This window comes from Pipra filicauda, unplaced genomic scaffold (genome assembly GCF_003945595.2).
Source record: "Pipra filicauda isolate LSUMZ 115617 unplaced genomic scaffold, ASM394559v2 scaffold60_size3304689_pilon, whole genome shotgun sequence".
In the NCBI taxonomy this organism is placed as follows: Eukaryota; Metazoa; Chordata; class Aves; order Passeriformes; family Pipridae; genus Pipra; species Pipra filicauda.
The window spans coordinates 1,551,194-1,571,144 of record NW_024104765.1 but is presented as its reverse complement, the minus strand read 5'-3'; the positions used below and the strand labels follow the sequence as shown (position 1 = coordinate 1,571,144).

Here is a 19,951-nt window from a genome sequence, read left to right as displayed (position 1 = left end):
TAATTTCCTGAATGAATTTGCTCTGCATCCTCATGCAGTCTGTGCTCTGAGATTTGTTGCAGCTTACAGAGAGGTACTAGAGCACAGGAAGTCCAGGTCACTGGTGCACAATTGTAAAGCAGTGACTTTTAAGTGCTCCTCATGAAGCCCATTTGACAGGTGCTCTGAGTGCTCATTTTGCTTGGCTTTGTTTATTTACCTGGATTTAGGCTAGTATGGGGCTAATGTTTTAAGTTTGTATCACCACTGAAACACTGCTCATGTCAGCTGGAAACACCTTTATGTCCATTACTGATTCCATGTTGTAAACGAGACAGATTAATTATCCTGCCCTGAGGAAGAAGAGATGGAGTTACAATTTAAGAGCTGCCAGTAGTGGGCATGAGTGCTGACTAACACTTACTGTCTTGAGTACACGGAAATCAATTTGGACCTCGTCCGATGAATGCTGTTTTTTTTTTTCCATATAGAGGTACACATGAGAATCGAGAAATAAATGCATTCACTTAAGATAACATTGTGCGACAGCTGAGAACAATTAAAACTCTTACTTGTAGCTGTATTTTTTCCTTCCTTTCTACAGTAGGAGGGTGGTGTCTACAGCTCTGAGGAGTTGGTACAGGCTATTTGTCACTGCTGTGATCTTACCTAGAACAAGTATCATACAAGGTTATTTATTTTACAGCCTTTTCTCCTAGTTTTGCACAACACACAGATCTTGGTAGATGGGAAAGGATTTTTTTTTCTTACTAGAGTCTTTTTGGCAATAAACACATGCCTAACTGTAAGAGAAAAAACTTTCACAACCAAGCTTGTTTTGTGAAGCCCAAACATTTATGAAGCTTACAAACCCTCAAACTTTGCATAATGTGCCCATCCCTGGTCTCAAACATGAAGTGGCAGAAGAGGGAAGTGTTACTTTTTTTAACCAACAACTTATGACTGTGTCAACACATGACAATTTGTCAAAGCTTGCTGTAGCGGTACTGTAAATTAATTTTTAGCATCAGTTGTGAGTGGTAAACACTTTGTGCGGTGTGAACAGCTCTTAGTACAGTGTGAGTTGTCAGCAGCTTGTGAGCTACCCTAAAATAAAGAAAAAACACGAGGGAGGGAAGGATGCAAGCTCGTTTACTAGTACAAAATGGATCTGAGTCTGCAAAAATTTGACATGTGGTGGTATGTTTTTTTCCTCTGTACCAGTCAGCTCAACCTTGAAAACTTGTTTTTTCCACTAAAAATGATCACCTGCAAAGTTGGGAAATCACAACTCTCCATCCTGTGCACCAAACAGCGCCTGATGGCAAACATCTTTCTCAGACTCATGGCTCAATGAAGTAAAGCCCTCTCTTTACTCTTGTGTTTTGCCTTTCCTTGCTTAAAAAACAGAACGTGTCCCGCAAATACAAGCATAGTCCTTTGTTGAAAAGTCCTGAATCAATCACATAAAATACCTGGAAAAAAACCAAGGTGGCAGCCCAAAGAGAAATGATGGGTGATGAGTGCTCTCTCCTCCTCACCTGTCCCTTTGCTGTTTCTCCTTGCCTATCCCAGCTGCTGTGGTGGAGCTGGCATTATTGGTTTGTACAGTAGCAGTCAACATGATGGAAGAAAATTATTCTGTACAAAAAGACAGGGAGTATGTATTGTAGAAAACAACTTTTCGATACAAACCAATTTAAACCTGTCACTTTAGCAGAACAAGCAGTAATAACCTCCCAACCTAACAATGACTGCTAAGCCGAACGTTAATTCGCTCAGTTGTTGAATTGCTAACGTGTCTACAACTTACAAGTGAACACCCACTCAAGAGAGAGAAAATAGAAGTTGGTGCCTGGAATTCCTGGCCTTGCTGAAATCACCTACATTTCTTTGGCACTAATTCATCTTGCGTTTCCTGCAAATGTTTTAAGTAGAACTAGATGAGAAAAACAGCTGCGCTCGTTTGTTTGCTGCTTTGATACACTCGGTGTGGGGCTTTTTTCTCAAGCACAGTCAGTCGCTCTTGGCTTATACACCGTAGGCTGGCTTGGTCTGCATCTTAGGGCTTGTTCCTGTGAGCAGGCAGCACACGTGAAGCTTGGTAAGAGAACTTTATTGAGACATACTGAAGCTAGTTTTAACCGTGTTATAGTTTTAAAGAGAAAGATTGCTTTATTTGTGTATTTGCTCATTAAGAATTTTGGTTATCTCTCCTTTTCTAGATATAACTGTAGGTGCTGCCTGTATGAAAGAGCTGAGCCACACCATCCACTAAACTGTCTAGAGCAGCAGTTGGCTTGCTTGGAAATTGCTTACAGGACTGTATTGTAAGTAAGTATTTTTGCAAAAGCAGCATCAAATGATTTTTTCAGTTTTGAGGTGGTTCTGAGATGTTTTGGTTGTTTTTTATAATTTCGTAGTTTAACATCTAGTTGACATTAGTGTTGCATGTGGGAATCTGAAGCATAGAGCTAAAACCCTTTAAAGGCTTTTTGCTGACTTGTTCTAAAACTCCCCAGCATAGTACCTGAACGCTTCTGATAACATGCAGCTATATGTAAGCCTATGAAGAAATTTGGCCAAGTACATATTGATCTATTTTGTCATTAACTCTGTGGCATACATGTTTTTTGAGTGTTCATCCCTGCCTGCATTTTTACACTTCGGCATTTTAGCTATGCTGGTGTAGCCCTGCTAGGGCAAATGCTTTGTGGAGATTTTTGTAAACTGTGATCTCCCTAATTCAGTTTGAAATCGTCCATGACAGGTTGCCCTTTCTGATCCAAAAAGAGCACTGGTTTGTCTCTTTGGGCATGCAGGGGATATGGCTTGGGAACCTCAGCATGCTATGAATGGAGGTGAATTTGTCAGCTGCATCTGTTTCCATTATCACGGAGTTGTAGAATATCCTGATTTGGAAAGGGATCCACAAGGATTATTGAGATCATCCTAGTGATGAGTGAGTCTCAATGTAGAGGGCCCTATTTCATATTACGAGCCAATTGCATTGAGTATGGCATTGAGAACGTGTTTGCATTTAGAATTAATAGCATTGTCCTAGAAAACTTCAAGATGTACACTAAGAAAACCTCATCATGCTATTTAAACAGTTCCTTTAGAAAGCATAATCCATTTGGGGATGTTTGTGACCTGAAATTTTATATCTTTTATTTCTTTTTATATTGCCTTCATTTTTCTGCTGCTGCAGGTTACGAGAAGTATGATATGAGAAGTATTTATGACATAAGTGCATTTTCCTTGAAATGGCCTTTGATAACATGGTTGCTTGAGATAGCAATCGTGGGAGAGTTAGCGACTTAGAGTTCAAATCACTTAGTTAAGCATATTATGCAGGCTGCTCACACTCCTCAGCACCTTGCAAAATATTCCCTACAGGTGACATTTGCTGTACATAAACTAGGTTTTATATACATATATATATATATATATATATATATATATATGCTAATCCCGTAATCCCATCACCAAGTCCTTCAAATGCAGCGGTTGAGTCAATTTTTGCAATACGCTTTTTCTTTGCGTATCTTTGTTCTTTGTGGTCAACTGTGGTCTCTCTCCAGGTGAGGCTGTGCTGGACAAAATTCTTTGGCTCAGCTCTGCCAGCAGTTATCTGCTAGATAGAATAACTGCTGGTTTGTGCCTGCACTGTGCCTGCTGGACTCATGAGGCACTCAGCCCAATTCTGCATGGGTGAAGGTGAATGAGATGAAAAAAGGACCCAGTTGCTGTCAATGATCAGGCATTTCAGCTATCACAGATTGGCAGAGAACAAGTGAGGGAATTGCTTGGGGGAAATTAGGACTTCAAAATTCTGAATTCTAACAGTTTTCTAATTAGAAATTTAGAACAAGGTATAATATTTGTTTTCAGTATCATGCCTGTAAATGATGTGTCTGCTTCTGGAACTTATGTCCTGACCCAAGCCACCATTGCTTTCACAGAATCATAAAATCATTTAAAATCATAGAAACAGAGTTGTTTAGGTTGGAGTACATGCTGCTGAGGCAGTCTCAGTTGTACCAGTTCCTTGAAGGATTCACTTGCGGTTTTCTGCCTCATGTCCTTCCAATTTAACTGTATTAGTCTGTTTAATGGTGCTAGAAGGCCACATATTGGCTCTCCATGAAGCCTCAAACAGTAGATACGTGCTTTTAAATGGTTAAATAAATGTTAATTATGATTCACAAATAGTTTTTCCCCAACTATTAAGTAGTATCAAACGCTGAATTTTTCATTCAGTAATTGTTTTTCCAGCTGCTGAGTGGGACCAAGTATTCAATATTTTTACAGGGTTATTTTTGCAGCTGCTCGGCTGCTTTAAGCGTAAAAGTCTTATGTTATTTTTTAGGGCTTGAAAGCCGTGGATGCACAGTGGGCACAAAAAGCCTGTGGTGGGAGTGGAATGATGACAATCTTCTGATGCACCTTGGTTAGTTGTGGATAGTTTGGGCCACATCCAGATAAGCTGAAAATAGCATACTGGGGACTTTTGAAAGTTTGTGGGTTTGCAGCATTTTCTCACAAAAGTCTGAAGTCTTTTTCTTTCTCACCGTGTTAGTTATTACACAGGTGGAAATGAGTTATTTTTTTCCCTTTCAAAATCTTGAGACATTCTGTGAAGGATTCAAACAGTGTGAATTATTTCATGAAATAGTGGTTTGACTTGTTGCACCTCCTTGAAAATAGTATAATACCACAGAATTTTGTCTTAGGAGTACATATTATGTGCCTTTCACAGGGAATCTTAAAAAATTTTCAAATATCAATTAAACCACAGATCATGATGATAGTGAAAGAGACATTGTTCTCACCCACCATGACGACTACCCTGGCAGTGAGCACATGGCTCACGTTTTCCCAGTGATTCATTAGCTAACTCAGTAAAACATCCTAGGCGGTCTGATGCAGTGGCTTACTGGTAGCTGTTCTTCAGATGATTACTCATGTCAGTGTGATGCATAGCAGCATCAGAACATTCACTTTGGAACTTACCTTTTTTGTGCATCTCTTTTCTCTGGTTTTCCCACCAGATCTGCTCTGCTGCCTCACAGTGCTGCTGTTTGCATAAGCAGTTGCTGTAATTCTGTGAAGCTGTGAATTAAGACATCTCCTTCTAAATATCACTCCCATGTTTTAATGACACCATAGTCATGAGCACAGGGTGCACAAAGGACACTTAACACTGAGCTCTAGGGAGAGGATGATGTTGGTGGGGGAAAAGTGAAAGGTAAATTCTGTTTAATCTTCAGTTGTGTTGATTTTTTAGCCAAAACAAAAAGAAGCAGAATAAAAAGCTTTCACAAAGCAGAAGTGGAAGTGAAATGAAACGTAGTGACTAGACAAATGAAAAAAAAATGTTCATTATAAAACCCACCAAACTTAAATCACAAAGCCCCAGAAGAAGAGGTGATCTGTCAACCAACCAGCTTGGACCCAGCTTCCACCCAACTGGAACCCATGGTCTGGGTTCAGTTCCCTGCCTTGGTCACAGGTTTCCTGCATGTTCTAGGCCAACCTCCTTTATCAGACCTATGGCTGACTTCCTCATGCGTGCAGTGGAGATCATAGAATCATAGAATCAACCAGGTGGAAAAGACCTCCGAGATCATCAAGTCCAACCCTTGATCCAACACTGCCGTGGTTACTAGACCATGGCAATAAGTGCCACTAAGTCTCATCTTAAAAACCTCCAGGGATGGAGAATCCACCACTTCCCTGGGCAGCCCATTCCAATGTCTGGTTATTCTTTCTGTAAAAAATTTCTTCCTAATATCCAACCTTCCTCACATTCATTGTGAGGACAAAGCCTACTGATGTTGCTGAAAGACGTGGATGTTGTGATGGGACGAGTCCCTTCCAGGGACTAGAACAGGAGGGATGTGCTTCCTCGCAAAGGATAATCGCCCATTGCTGCTTGCATTTCCATGTTTAAAGGGTAAAGGAAATGATTTCCAGATTTAAAAAGGGTTGATTTTTTTCTTTCCAACTCTTTCAGGCCTATTTCTTGTGGAGTTTGGCTGCCCCGGTGCAGCAGCAGGCTTTGGAATATTCCCTGTCTCTCACCTTTCTCCTCTCAGTCTGTCTGCTTATGGCTTTGAGTCATTCCTGTCTGCTCAACATGCGCACCCTGCACAACCCAACAGAATCAGAAACATAGCTTCTGTCATCTTTCGAGTTACATGGAGATCTCCTAACATGTAAATACAGTTGTGTGTAAGAAAGAAACCAAAGAGTGCTTGAGGCTGGTCAGAGGGTTACCAAAGGTGACCCTAGCATCTGAGGAAGGTGGTACAAGGCAGTGGGACATCACACTCAGGAATGCCTGGCAAAGTGTGTGCTGGCACAGTGTGACTTCTAAGGATGTCCACGTAGCCCATCACCACCATTGGCCTTCAGCCCCTCTGCTCCTCCACTCAGTTCCTGATAGGCAAATATTCGTTTGTAGGGGATTTGTATATACTCTCACTCAGTGCTGATGCTAATTCTGAGTAAGGAATCAGAAACGACAGGTTGCGTGCCTTTTGATGTGTCCTTTTATCTCCTTTGGGCCGGTAGTTAAACTTTACTCTCCCCTTATAGGGATTATTTTTCTCTGAGAAGAGCCTGTGGAGCCCCATACACTCTTTTCCTTCTCCGAACAGGAGAATGCTCTTCTCCTGACAGGGATGAGATCTTGAAAGTACAGACAGGTTCATATTCAGACTAGAGCCATGCTTTGTGTTCTCTTTGATTCTGCTACAACAACTCTTGCTGTTTCCTGTCCACCCACCTTCTTTACTGCCTTCCTCTTTTCTTTTAGTATTGCTTTCATAAACCTTCCTATGACCTGACCCTCGACTTTTTCTGAGCTGCCAGGATTGATTAGCAATCCTTCTCTTTAAGACCTGTGTAGTCCTCCCATCCCTGATGTATTTCAAGTCTTCCTCCCATGGCCACAGAAACACTTCTTTAGCCTTACCTTGAGATCCATACTCACCTGGACCACTTTCTGCCACTGATACTCTTTATCCTGACCCTACCATAAGAAGTTTCTTCTTTGTCATGACTCATTTTTGTCAGGATATAGAAGTATCTTTTCCCTCCCAGATCTTCCCTCCTCTACTTGTTCCTTATTCCGAAATGGCAGCCAGCCTTTGTCTTGGGCGGGTCGGATTTTCTTCAGTAACTCTCATCAAGTTAACTTCATTGTTTATTTTTTCCCACCACTTCACTGCACTTGTTTTCCTTCTCATTCATAAAATGGTTTGGTTTGAACTGGTTCTGGTTTCTCATTTGGACGCTGCTTGATGGCACCACACTACAGTCTAAATGCTGAGCCTGTGTACTGAGTGAGGGGCAGACCAGAGGTCCACCAGCCCTGCCTCTGGCCATGGCCAGGAGTGAACATCCATGGACAGTGCATGAGAAGGCAGAAGACAGGCATGGGTAGTGCCAGTGGAAGGGCTGTGATTTAGAGGAGCTCTACAGTAGCCTTGGTGGATCCAGAAGCAAGCCCACTGATTTTGGTTGAGTCACTGTCATTTTAGATAAATAAAGAGCCCACTTCTCCCTTGGAGACACAGTGCAGCTCCAGGTTGACTGCTATGTCTAATCCAAACTTCTGAGTATGAAAACTTCTTGGTCCGGGAAAAGCAATGTCTCGCTCCTTCCAAGTCTGGTCAACTCAGAGCCCCTTGCTATGACAGAACATGGATGGTTTGAGATGTGGTGCTGTTGACTGGATGTCCCCTTTCTGCCTGCAGTGCTTGTCCATTTTCCCAGCTGGTGAAACTGGAAATTCAGCCTGCTTACAGCTCTAAAGGACCGATGCCTGAAAAGACAGCAACTGTTTAGTTGTCCATTGCTGTTTCAACCCCGTGCCCATGGTACAAGTAATGAGTTATTGAGCTGATTTAGTTCTATACAGAAGAAGTGATTTTCGTCCTGAAAATCAGGAAGGCTATTTAACACAGTGTAATTGACTTCAGCTGTAAGATTCAATACACTTATCTAGGATTACAGATCAATAAAATCTGATTGTGCCGAGAGTGACAGGAATTGTAGAAACACATAGGGACTGTTTTCCCCCTTTCCCATGGACAAGCTGAGCTGAGTGTCTTCTGATCCTTATGGTTTGGGTTATGTTGCTGCTTGACCTGCACATTGGCAGGACCAGCTTGAGGTGGTACCATTTGACATAGGGAGATGAATCCAAGGGGATGAAACAATGGGTGGCCACCCTCAGTCAATTTTACGTCAGTGACTTTCTCATTTCTGCGTGCCCTGCCGGTGTTGAGCTGGGGGAATGGGAAGTAAGCTATGTCTGGTTTCATTATGATAGTGATGATAATAGGATCCATGAGGTATGTGAGATTAAAAGCCCTATAACATTGCAGGCCAAATCATTCACAGAGGAGAAGACCTGAAATCAGTTCAGTGCCTAAACATCTTTTTGTCTTGCCTCACCCAGTGTAGAAATAAATATGGGAAAACTAATATTTATTCGGTATTTCCTCTCACTGTTTGCCAAGGAAGCTGTTTTAAGCCAATTGCTGTATAGAAACATTTGCTGGCTGTTGTGCATTGGCTTTTATAACTGTGAGCTGTAAGTATGGGGAGCCTTTTTGCCCAGGTTTTCATTAATGAGTTTTTCAGCAGTCACTCTGAACAAATGGGGAAACATTCGATTTAATTTTTTGCTTTCAGAGCTTCAGGGAAAAGTACGGACTTTTTCAGTGGGATGAGGACACTGGCACAGGTAATGAATAATTTGAGATGATGGCTGAGCAGACAGTGTGGCAAGTGTCCTTTTGACACATGTGAGGCACAAACTTTGTTATTCTTTCTTCGTAGAGAGACATCCTAAACAACAACCCTTGATTTAAACGTGAGCTTGTGTCATTAGCAGTGCTCACCTACCACCATGCTCATTTTCTGTATTCCTTCTTCCAAATATCAACTATCCTGTTGCAAGCAGGAAAGGAAAAACGTACGTTCAGACCAAACTAACAGATATGGCTGGTTCCGGTACACTGACTTCATAAGCAATAAAATATATAACATTGCTTGCTACAGCACGCGCTGTACTAATCATTCTCTATGTAACTGCCTATTTTTTACATCATTTTAAACAAATGCCAGGACTACAGGGAGTAATAAGATAAAGGCAGAACAGGCAGGTTTTGTGGTACAAGTTAAAAACAAAACAAAAACATTACTTCTCCGGAAGTCATGAGAACTGTAAAAAGAGGCTCTTTCACGTGGCAAAGTGAAGCTGTAATTACTGAGTGCAGAGAACATCTTTCTTACAGGAATACGCAATGAGAGTGGATTGTGTTGAATGTCTCTGAAGCTGCTGCAGTCACAGTTTAAGAGCAGAGAAAAGAGATTGCTGAGAAAATAAATCTTTTTTTCTGGTTATGGCGTTGGCTTTGCTTCTGGCCTGATGATTGCTGGTTATTGCTGTCGCTTTGTCTGATAGTTGACTGGCATGGTGACAATACTGATATTAAACTTCTGTTTTCAGGTGACATGAATCTGAAGAAGAAATTCATGTCATGCCTAAGTTTTCAATTTGAATTGAACTGTCAGGGAGAACTAGATAGACATTTGAAATACAGTCTTTGCTGTTTTGGTTAATGTTATGAGGTGATGAACCCTGGTTTGCTTTGTTTCCCACACCTTTATTTTTTTCATCTTGACATTCAAAAGTTGGTGTAAAATTAACTAAAAAGCAAGTGCAAGGGACATTTCAAAATTTGTCCACTTAGCATGCATCAAACCACTAAAAGAGGTGTGTGCACTACCTGCTGGTTTGTACTACCAGTCAGCAAGTGGTTTGTTAGTATTGGTAGTGCTCTCATGACGCCAAAGAGGATTCTTTTGCTTGCTAACTTGAGAGTGCAAAGTGCTTCTAATTCCCACCCAGTTTTTCTCTGCTTTGTGTGTCTTCATATTGCCACCCTTGTACCTTGGAATAATAAAGCTTCAAAGAGTTAAAGAAAGTTATAGTGAAAAGCATGTTGTGTCTTAGGTCTGGCAGATAAACCGAGTGCTAAGTGCAGTCGCTTCTCAAAGCTGGCCAAAATAGTGTTTCAGCTCATATTTTGGGAGAGTGGCCATCCACAAAGGAGGTAAAAGTGTTGTTCAGAAAAATACGAGAGTCCCCAAAAACATTGCAAGGTTGATGATACTCATTGGATTCTGTGCCAAGCAGAGCTAAAGCTGTATGCTTCTGGACATTATTTCTAAATCACAGTCAAGATTACATCTTGTTTAGTGTTGTCATAGGTCTGTTTCGTAAGTGTAGCTCTGCAGTAATTTCTTATTTCAAAACAACTGTGTAAATTGCTTGTGGGAAGATTTTTTGTCATTGAAAAGCAAGACTTTCATTTATATCCAGTTCTGACATTTGAAAGAGTACAATATTTTGCAGATACAACTAAGTATTAATTTCATGTCCAGCTATCTGCCACAATTAGGGAAATAAAATCTAACATCATCTTCAGCCAGTAGATCATTTCCTTTTCCCTTTTTATGCCATTTGTTTGATCTTTTCTTCTCCTCCACAGCTTTGGCTTTTGTCTGTCTTCTTGTTTTAATATCTACCATTGTATTACTCTCAGTGCTCAGTGTTTAGATGGTCCTCTTCCATCTACTCCAAAGTATATCAATGTTCTCCTCCTATCTCCATGCATTGTTTTTAACAGTTAGCAGCTTGGTGTGTAATCCATGAGTTACTGATACAAGCCGAGAGTTGTGCCTCCAGCAGCACAGTTGATGTACTCCAGCTGCTAGTGGGTGCTCAGTCTGCAGTGCCAGGCTGGACTGCCAGACAAAATACAAAAATTGGGCATCAGCAACATGGTTTCAGTGGAGCGATTTAGGTCTAAGAATAAAAGCTAATATAGACATGGCCATTAATTTCTCACCCATCCAGGGGCGGACTTCTAATTAAGACCCATATATCCACTATTAAATGTTTCCAATGCTGTCCCCTCAATCCATAAATTATTGCTCCGTTTAACAGGGCTCTGTGTACCATCCTAGCCCAGACACCTAGGTGGTACCCATTGATCCTGATGCTCCTGCTCCAGTCACCTCCTCTTCATTTTCATGCTAATGGAATAGCCTGCTCTTCCTGTTAAAGTCTCACACCTGTTTCTCCCATTGGTTTATTTTTTCTTTTGTTAAAATGATTTTGCAGTTCCCTGTCAGAAGACCCACAATATGGCAGTCTAACATCACCCTTATCCTGGTAGTAGCAACCACCCTGTTTTGTGTCACCTTTTCTTCAGAAAATACCCCTAGAGGCAGTTGCAACCTCACTTGATCATTCTCTGTTTAGAAAATGTGAAAATACTTAATGAATCATTTTGGGGAGGTGTGACCTGTGGGATGCAGATGCGTGGGAGTGTTTGTTTGTTGAAAGTGTCAGAAGGGGAATCACTCGGTTATGTGAGTACCAGTGTCAAAAGGTGGGAAATCAGCATGCTCCGAAGTTTCACTGAACTTGGATTTTTCTCCTATCTATCTTTTCCTGGAAGGTATTTAATTTTGGAGAAGCTCACAAAGAGAGGAGAAAAACAGCACTTAAATTCCCAGGATTGCCTTTGGGGGATCGATCCCACAGGTGAAAGAGGGAACTCTTTTAATAATCTTTGCAACATTTAATCCCAAGAAAGTGCAATAAAATCCGTCTTCCGCTGAGAGTTGGCAGCGTATTTTTTCCATAACAAGACCCATTTTTAGTTTCTTTGTACTGCAGTCTGATTAAGACTGTATTGAGTTGACTGAGGAGAGTAAAATCTGGTTTTGACAGATGTTTCCTATGATCTGAAGAATACAAATACTCCTGCAAGATGACAGACGGCTTGTTTACATAAGAAATCTATTTTTTTTTAATTAAAAAAAAGGAAAAACCCAACAAAAATACACAAACACAAAGCAACGTTCGGATCAGTCATTCTGATCAAGGCAGCGTCAATTATTAGGCTGTGAAGGGAACTGATGACTCAACTTAGGCACAGCACTGCGGCGATCTCCGAATTTCGGTTTCATAACAGATTCTTTTCAGGAATGCTTTTCATTCATGCCTGACATTTAAACATGTCTCTGGGAGTGTGTATCATTTTGTGATGGGTATGCGAGAGACTGGTGTGTTCTGAGTGGTTGTGTGGAATTTGGAAGGCATTCCTGTACTTTGATGGGACACCCTGTGGGAAACGGGTCCTTTGACCCATCGCATTGCACACCCAGATCATACCTGCACACCACCAGTGTCATTACCATGGTAAATTTATAGATAAGTTCACATCAGTAAAACCGAAAAGCTCTTTGATTCAGAAAGCAAAGTGTTTTGATGAGATCCCATGCTTAGTAATTCCAGCGAGTGCACTTGCTAAAGCGGGTGAGTCAGAAATGGAAATGCAAAGCAATTCTCTGAACAGTGGCCGGAAATTAGCTTTGAAAACTGAAACAAAGCCCAGACCGCAGTTTTATCTATTTACTTAACAATTGTAGATCTGCGAAAATCCCTTTGTCTTTGGGACACATTTTGATTCCTCTCTTGTAGCTCTGGTGCGATCTTTAGGCTGGGTGATCAACTGTGTCAGGACTGTGTTCACGTGTCTTAATTTTTTGGTTTAAAATATTGAGTTCCCTGTAAGTGGACTCATTGCCTGTGATGCTGCCTGATTCTTTCACAACTTGGAGTGGAAGTTGGTGGAAGTATTAGGCAGGATGGGATGTTGTAATATTTGAGTTAATGTAATACTGAGGAAGAAAACTAGGAGAATTGAGTGGAGTAACTCAACCGCTTATCACCCAGTGCATAGGTTATATATATATATATGTATGGCACAGTGGGCTATCTGGCTGCTCTGGCACCAAACACTCACTGTTTTGAGGCTAGCTGCTCCCCAGCTTAGCCTGGAGAGGCTGTGGTGGTCACAGCCCCTCTGTTTTTAAGGAAATAGCCCTCTGTGGGGAGAGAGCAGAAGGGGTCATGAGTGTTTTCATGTTAACAGTGGTAGTCTTGCTGCAAAAAAACTTAAAAATCAGCATATTGGGCGATAGGTAGCAGCATTCTGGTCCTCATTGCACACCTTTCCTCTCTGCTGGCATTTAAGTACCTCCTGCTCATAATTGAGAGCGAGTCTGGATGCTTTGGACTTGTCACGCAGCCTTAGACAGCATAAGAACTGCTTTCCTGGAAGCTGTAGTGTGGTCTGAGGCGCACCAGTGTAAGTCATGGTGGAGTAAGACAAAGTAATAGATGCGTTTAAGGGACTTGCAATTCCCACGGCAAGGCTGGTAAAGTAGAGCTTCTTTCAAAGAGAAGGCGGTTTGGTGATTTTCCTTAAATACTGTTTACCTAAATAAACAAATATAAATAATGCATATTCATGGCTTTGACTAGAGTAAGTAATGTTGAAATGTTTACCTCTCCTGAGGATAATTTTTAAGGGTGGGGTGCAGCAATTAATAATAAAACATTTAGATGAGATTACAGAATGATCTGATTGGAACAGTAAACATTATGCTAGAAATAAAAGCACATAAACTGTCTTGAATAAAAAAAAAATAAATGCTATGCTGTCTGAAGCAACACACTGAATAGAAGCAGTTTGGGTGAAGGGACTGTGGCCTTGGAGCGCTTTAATATCACAGGGACACTTCTTCATTCTAAGAAGCATAGCTGTGGAAGAAAGTCCATCATTTCCAGTCTGGAAAAAACTATACAAATATTGGCATCCACACAGATTGGTGTGGCAGAAGTAACACCTGTCAGCACTACTTTGAGGCTTGGGTCTGTTGATTCCTAAACCATGTATTTCACCTGTTTATATCAGTAGTAAACAAAACCTTCATTTGCATTGTGAACCTCCTCCCCCTCTATTTTGCACATTCCTTTGAATGAAATTCTTTACTCAGCTGAGAGTTTGAAATTTGAACTCATCCTTTCATGTCTTTTGGCTATGGTTCCTTATCTGGTTAATCAGCTCAAAGAGAGCCAGTGATGTGTTCAAAGATTTCTGTGACAGCTGCATGCCATTAGGCTGAATGATTAAAAAACCCCCATAATTGTAGTTTAGCGCAGTAAATACAGATTGGTCTTTCAGTTTAACATACGGTATCAAGCAAACTGAGCCTCTGACAAGAGACCTGCTGCTTAACCCTGTGCAGACCAAGCTGGTCTACCCCATAGCCCCACCTGCCTCCAGCTATTTCGGATCAGCAGAGGAGTGCGATCGAGCGATATGGTGTATCTGCCCTGCTGCACTAGGTTGGGCATGAAAAAGAAAACAGAAGATGGGCAGAAAGTAGGTAGAAGCACTGAGGTAGCCTGTAGGGCCAGTAGCCTCAAAGACCCTCATGCAAATAGGGTGGGCTCTCCTTGCTCATTGAGGTGTCTCTCTGCAAACTGCTGTTCTCTGTGAGCCATTCTCTAACTTGGGCGTCTGTTGGAGAAGAAGGCTTCCACAGACCTCGTCTAAACCAAATTGGTTCCTTCTAAGGTAGCATCAGAAGTGTTGGGGCACTCACTGGTGCCTCACAAGCCCCATATGCTTCTGGCACGTGTGCCCTGGATGCCCTCTCATCTAGAAACTGAAAAGCGGCTTTTCTTTGGCTGGAAATGTGGTCTTACTATTAGATGTGGTGGAGTCTTTGCTTATGTCAGTTGCTAGTGGAAGTCCTTGGCTGTTCTCTGCAACAGAGAAAGTTGTCAAGGAACGAGCACTGATGGATGGGCTGCCTTGTTCCCAGCACAGATGGAGAGAGTTGACAAAGTCCAGTTGACTTTGGTCCTTGTGAAGTATCTTCACAGCTGCTTCTGGCTGATAAATTTCCTCAACCACATTTTGTTTCTCACTGCAGTGAATAAACCTTTTCCCTGAAGCATCTGCCTGCTCTGCAGGATCTGTGAGTGGTGTCTGTAGCCCAGAAGACGAAGGTGCTAATGGTGGCATAATGGTGGTCTATCTCTCCTGTAGTAGAGGGGTGTGGTTTTATAAGCATGGTGCATTTTCCCCATTGAAAGAATCTTTCTGGATTCACCTCAGAAAAACTTCTGTGGAGCAGACAGATCCACCTTCATCTTCACCTTTCTTTTTTTCACAAGGGTTTCTGGAAGTTTCAGCTGCACTCCTTATGGCCAAGCCAGCGGGAGCAAGGCAGCCAGAGCCTCAGCGGTGTCTTGCAGGTTGAGAACATGTTGCACACATGGAGTGCACAGAACAGTAAACCTGATATCAGATCACAACTAATTATCTGTGTATAAAAATTCCCCTGCTTGCCGTTTTGCCGTTAGAGGCTCACTGGTAAGATTTATGACTCTGGCTAAAATGAAGTACCATTTCCTTTTTCTCAGCATTACTGTGCGTGGCCTCTCTGGCTTTTCTTGTTAAACAGACTAGAGTTCACCCAAAACAGAATGTATTTTTGAAGCTCTTTCCCACCAACATTCTGCCTCTTTTTATATTTCTAACAACCACTGAAGAATACCCACAAAACATTTTCAGGTCTTTTGACTTTCCCCTGCTTGGGGCGAGGGTGAAGACAGAGACACTAAGAGGCAGCTCCTTCATGGGAGGTGCAGTGTTTGCCCACTCTCAGCCCCACCATAGGTTGTGCAGACTCACAGTAGCTGCATACATCCATCGGCATGGGCTCCCTCTTCATAGTTAGATGTGCAACTGCTGCATCCAGGATTTACATGAGCTAAAGGATAATTTCCTCACTTCATGCTATAACTTGGGGGACCAGCAGTACATCTTGGAGAAAAGTTGTATTTCTCCTGCCCTCATGTTGCACATATATGTCCTCGTTTTGCAGGCTGATGAAAATGAGACCAGTGACTGAACTTTCTGAACTGCATGGCTGACTTCACCCTGAATCACCTGAAAATTAGTTTGTGTGATGTTGTAAGACAGTAGGGTTTTTTTTCTGAGTACAGAGTTAAAAAGGGAGCAATGTTGAGCTGCTGCCGTCTCTCCCAATTGCAGTTAGACATAGTTATTTTTGTATTAAAACTTGGAGGAAAACCGGTAGAAATGCCACATAAACCTTCCCAAAATAAACATTTGTGTTAATACTTAAATATTGTTCATCTTTCACAGCATTTACTTATCTGTTTCCCACATGCTGAACCTTATGGGAAGTTTTTGTGGTTGACTGTGGCCTGTTCTTTCATTCTGTATGTTAACTGTTTTCGCAATTTGCATTTTTTAAAAGCAGTCGGCAGTAAAAGTCTGACTGTGATAATCATTCAACACGGGAACATCCTTTAAGCATGGCAGGGCAGGGATGTGTTGTCATGGTTCACATGTGTTGGGGCAGGAGTCTTGGAGAATAAACCCAGTGAGCTGCATCATTCTGTGCTGCCCTGGGAAGCATCCTTATCTGAGAGACCCAGTGCTGGATATTCCAGTATCATCTTCTGAGATGCCAGGCTCAGGGACAGCAGTTTCGTCCTTGTCACTGAACCATCTCATTTTCTCCTGTTTGCATGTGTGTTAACCAAGTTCTCCAGCCTTTAAGGAGAAATAAGCCAGATACCTGAATTTTCATCAGATCGGACACAAAGTATTAGGCTGTGACTTTTGCTGTCTGTTGGTTTTAGTACATGGGGTATAAATACTCATATCATATAATAATGTTGTTGTTGGGGAGGTGGTCTTTCTCACAGCATATATTAACTTTCCTTTCACACCTAGCCATTCTTTCATGAGTCATACCCCCAAGATAAAATGTTTTCAGTGGTGACTTTAAGTAAAATATATTCCAATGAGAAAGTAATTTAGGTTTTACATAAAAAGATTTACAAGTTCCCATGGTGATACTCTTGAACTACAGACGTATGGCTCTCCTAGCCCATCCTGGCTGATGTGTCACAGAGCTAACTGCAACCAGAGAAGAAGGGGTGGAAAATTCCCCCTATGCACATCCTCCAGCTCCTCTGAAGGTTTTCTGTTTAAGTCTAGTTGGTTTGGTTTAGAGTAGCTCAGGAAAACCCAGTTTGCAGACCCCTGAACACTTCCCTGGCCGGCACAGGGCAGCAGCAGCCTGCAACCAGCCAGTGATGGTTGTCTTGATGCTTCTCCTGATGACTTCAGTCATGGTTTCTAGCCAGACTGGTTCCTCACGTTGTTTTGCCATTATCTGAGGGAACAGCTCAATCTCATCTCCTCTGACTGTCAGCACAGCTCACCCAGACAGGGACCACTGCAGAGCTGGTCCTCGCAGTCGATGGATACCTCCCTGTTTCTGGTCCATACGTCCTTGGTTGTGCTGGTTTTCTGCATCCCACCTCTGGACCCCAGGGAAAAGCTGCTGTCCCCTCCCAACTCCTGATTTTGCCTGCCCCTGGGTGAATGGTGCATGTGGGCACAAGCAGGAGTGATGGATGAGCATGTTCCTTCCCTTTGGAATAACCATGCTGGTTATTATGAGGAAATTAAATGCACTGAGGGTGAAGCAGACCATGTATCTTTTCTGATATAGGTATCGATATCATCTTGGGTTTAATTTACAGATTTCAGGGAGAGATCACACACTAGATGTCAGAAGCACTGCAAATACCTTCTCAGCCTCAGGCGACCCTTCAAGCAGTTGTAAGTTACAAATGTTCCAATGAAGCTATTTCACATAGAAAGAAATATTCTTCAGCTTCACTCAAAAACTGACGAAATGTAAAGAAAACATGTTTGGTAATCTGTGATGGTATTGCATGTAACAAACTGGGATCCTTGACTTCACTGGTACCAGTTTCTGCACACATTTGTTTATGAAACATCATTGCACTCCACCAAGTGCGGCACTGCTTCAGAAAATACTAGCTCTTTTTGCACACCTGTGCTCACTTCTTCTTGCTCACAGGTGTGCAGCCTTCCTTAAATTTTATTTCTTTTCCTGTCCACATCTGAGAGAAGCTCACCAACTTCTCTTGTTGTATGGGTTCACTTTACTTAGCCCTAATTTTACCCGCCTGTAGTGAACATTGGGATAAACACTGTGTATTTGTTGCATTTCTGTATCTGTTGCTCACCTCTGTCATTGCCCACCCAGCTTCTCCAGTTTTCTTGGGCAGGACTACATGAATTTCTGTGTCTGAAACATCTTTCATGATAACCAGAGTAATACCCAGGCACATTCATTGTGCTCTTCTCACCTTTCTTGGTTTGTTCATTACAAACTGAAGAGCTTACCAGTTTTCCTCCTCTCAAGCGTTAAAGCCCTATTAAAAACAAACCCTCTCTTTGAAACGTTCTCTCCATATGACAGAAATCCAAACTGGAAGATGTTTTATTGCTTTTTCAACTTCATGCATTCTTCTGTCAGTTTGAGTGTCTGATGTGTCTTCCTTTACGTTTGCATTCCTTAATGCTAATTTCAGCTGCCAAGCAATGCTGGAAGCCATCAGAAAGGAGGAAAGGTTCAAAAATGTGCAAGAGGTTGTTAAACAATATAAGTTTAAAAAGACCAGAAAAATTTATAGTATCCAGTTTGAAGTATTGTTACTTTTCTAGATTTCTCGGCAAAGTGTTAAGGCAGATGCTTATTTTTAAAATAAATATGAGTTTTTCTTACAACCTCCAAGACTCCAGGAGCTGGGTCTTTGGGTTGACAATGATTTTGTGACCTCTCATGATCCTGTAACTGATGGCCCACATGTGCAGGTCTGTGCTGAGCGCTGAGACCTTGATGTGAGCAAACCTTGAAGCAGAGAGTGCATCTTCCCCTGCCTAAGATCTGGCTCTTCCCAATGCTGTAAACCTGGCTGATCAGCATGTTAAACTGCTGAAACTCCTCTTCAGTAGATGCACCGTTGGCTCTTCATTTCATATAAGCTCAATTTTCATATATTGCTATAAGTTTGCAGCTGTAACAGCAGTTTTGCCTTTAATAATTTGCCTGTTTCAGAAAGTCCTTTATTGAATGGAAAGCATGAAGAACCCCTCGTGTTGAGCGTAGGCAGGGGTTAGGTTTCATTCTACCCTAAGCTGACCCCTGGGCAGAGAGATTCCTGCTTTAGTCTTTTAGATCATGTGTAAAACCTGATGCTGGCTGGATCATCACACATAGGGCAAGAATATCTGGGGAACATGGGGCGAGATATGGAGTGAGACATTTGCAGAAGGGAATGAAATGCTTGGGATGCAGCCTCATGCTTTCTACAGCAGTGAACATCAATCAGCCCTTCTCAGAAAAGCTTCAGTGGTGCTGAAAGTCTTCTCTTCCCCCCCCCTTTTTTTTTCTGTTTTCCTGTTCCCCAGTTCTGTTTATTCTCCTTTCCTTCCGATATGCTGGGGCAAGTGCAATTTTAGCTCAGAAAACTAACTTGTCCTTGAAAACACAGAGCCTTCCCTGGTTTCATTCCTTTGGCCATTGAGTAAGCAACAGTTATTTTTGTTCTACTAGTGATTTATGACTGAACAGAGTTTATATTTTTAGTTTTATAGGCAATTTAGGTAATGTGTATTTGTGACCATAAATATTTGGCACTCTTCTGACAATGAACATTATACCCAATTGGAGAAAACTATATGAACTGAAGAGACATAAGCATTATGTTCCTAGCATAGCCTCATGAGTCTTTTCAAGTACCCAATTAGGTTTTCCTTAAAGATAGCAATATTTTGAGCATTTGTTGGTAAATCATCTAGGAGGGTGCCATCCAGAAGAAATAACCTACTTTTCATAAGTGAACCAATTCTCTGCAAAGCTTGGAGTAGAATGCTGTAGGATCAATGCTCAGAAAATATTGAACTTTTTTACCAGGAACAGCATAGAAAAAACAACAACCAAATCTCTCTCATTTGCACTGTTTTTTATTATTTTTTTTTTACTTTTTTATGGAGTCATAAATAAGCATTAGTCATAAATAGACATAGTAGACATCTCTTGAGAAACCAGAACTTTTACTGAAGAGTTCATTTTGCAAATTTTGGAAAAATAATAGTAGTTT

At 41.6% G+C, this 19,951-nt stretch overlaps 1 protein-coding gene across 1 annotated transcript in view; it reads left to right on the top strand.

The window, feature by feature from the left end:
- The window catches only part of BACH2 (BTB domain and CNC homolog 2), a 188,844-nt gene that overhangs the window by 85,724 nt on the left and 83,169 nt on the right, over nt 1-19,951 (top strand). The window contains exon 3 of the mRNA XM_027743604.2: nt 2,205-2,313. The gene's annotated coding sequence lies outside the window, so the exon portion shown is untranslated. The remainder of the gene's footprint in view (nt 1-2,204; nt 2,314-19,951) is intronic.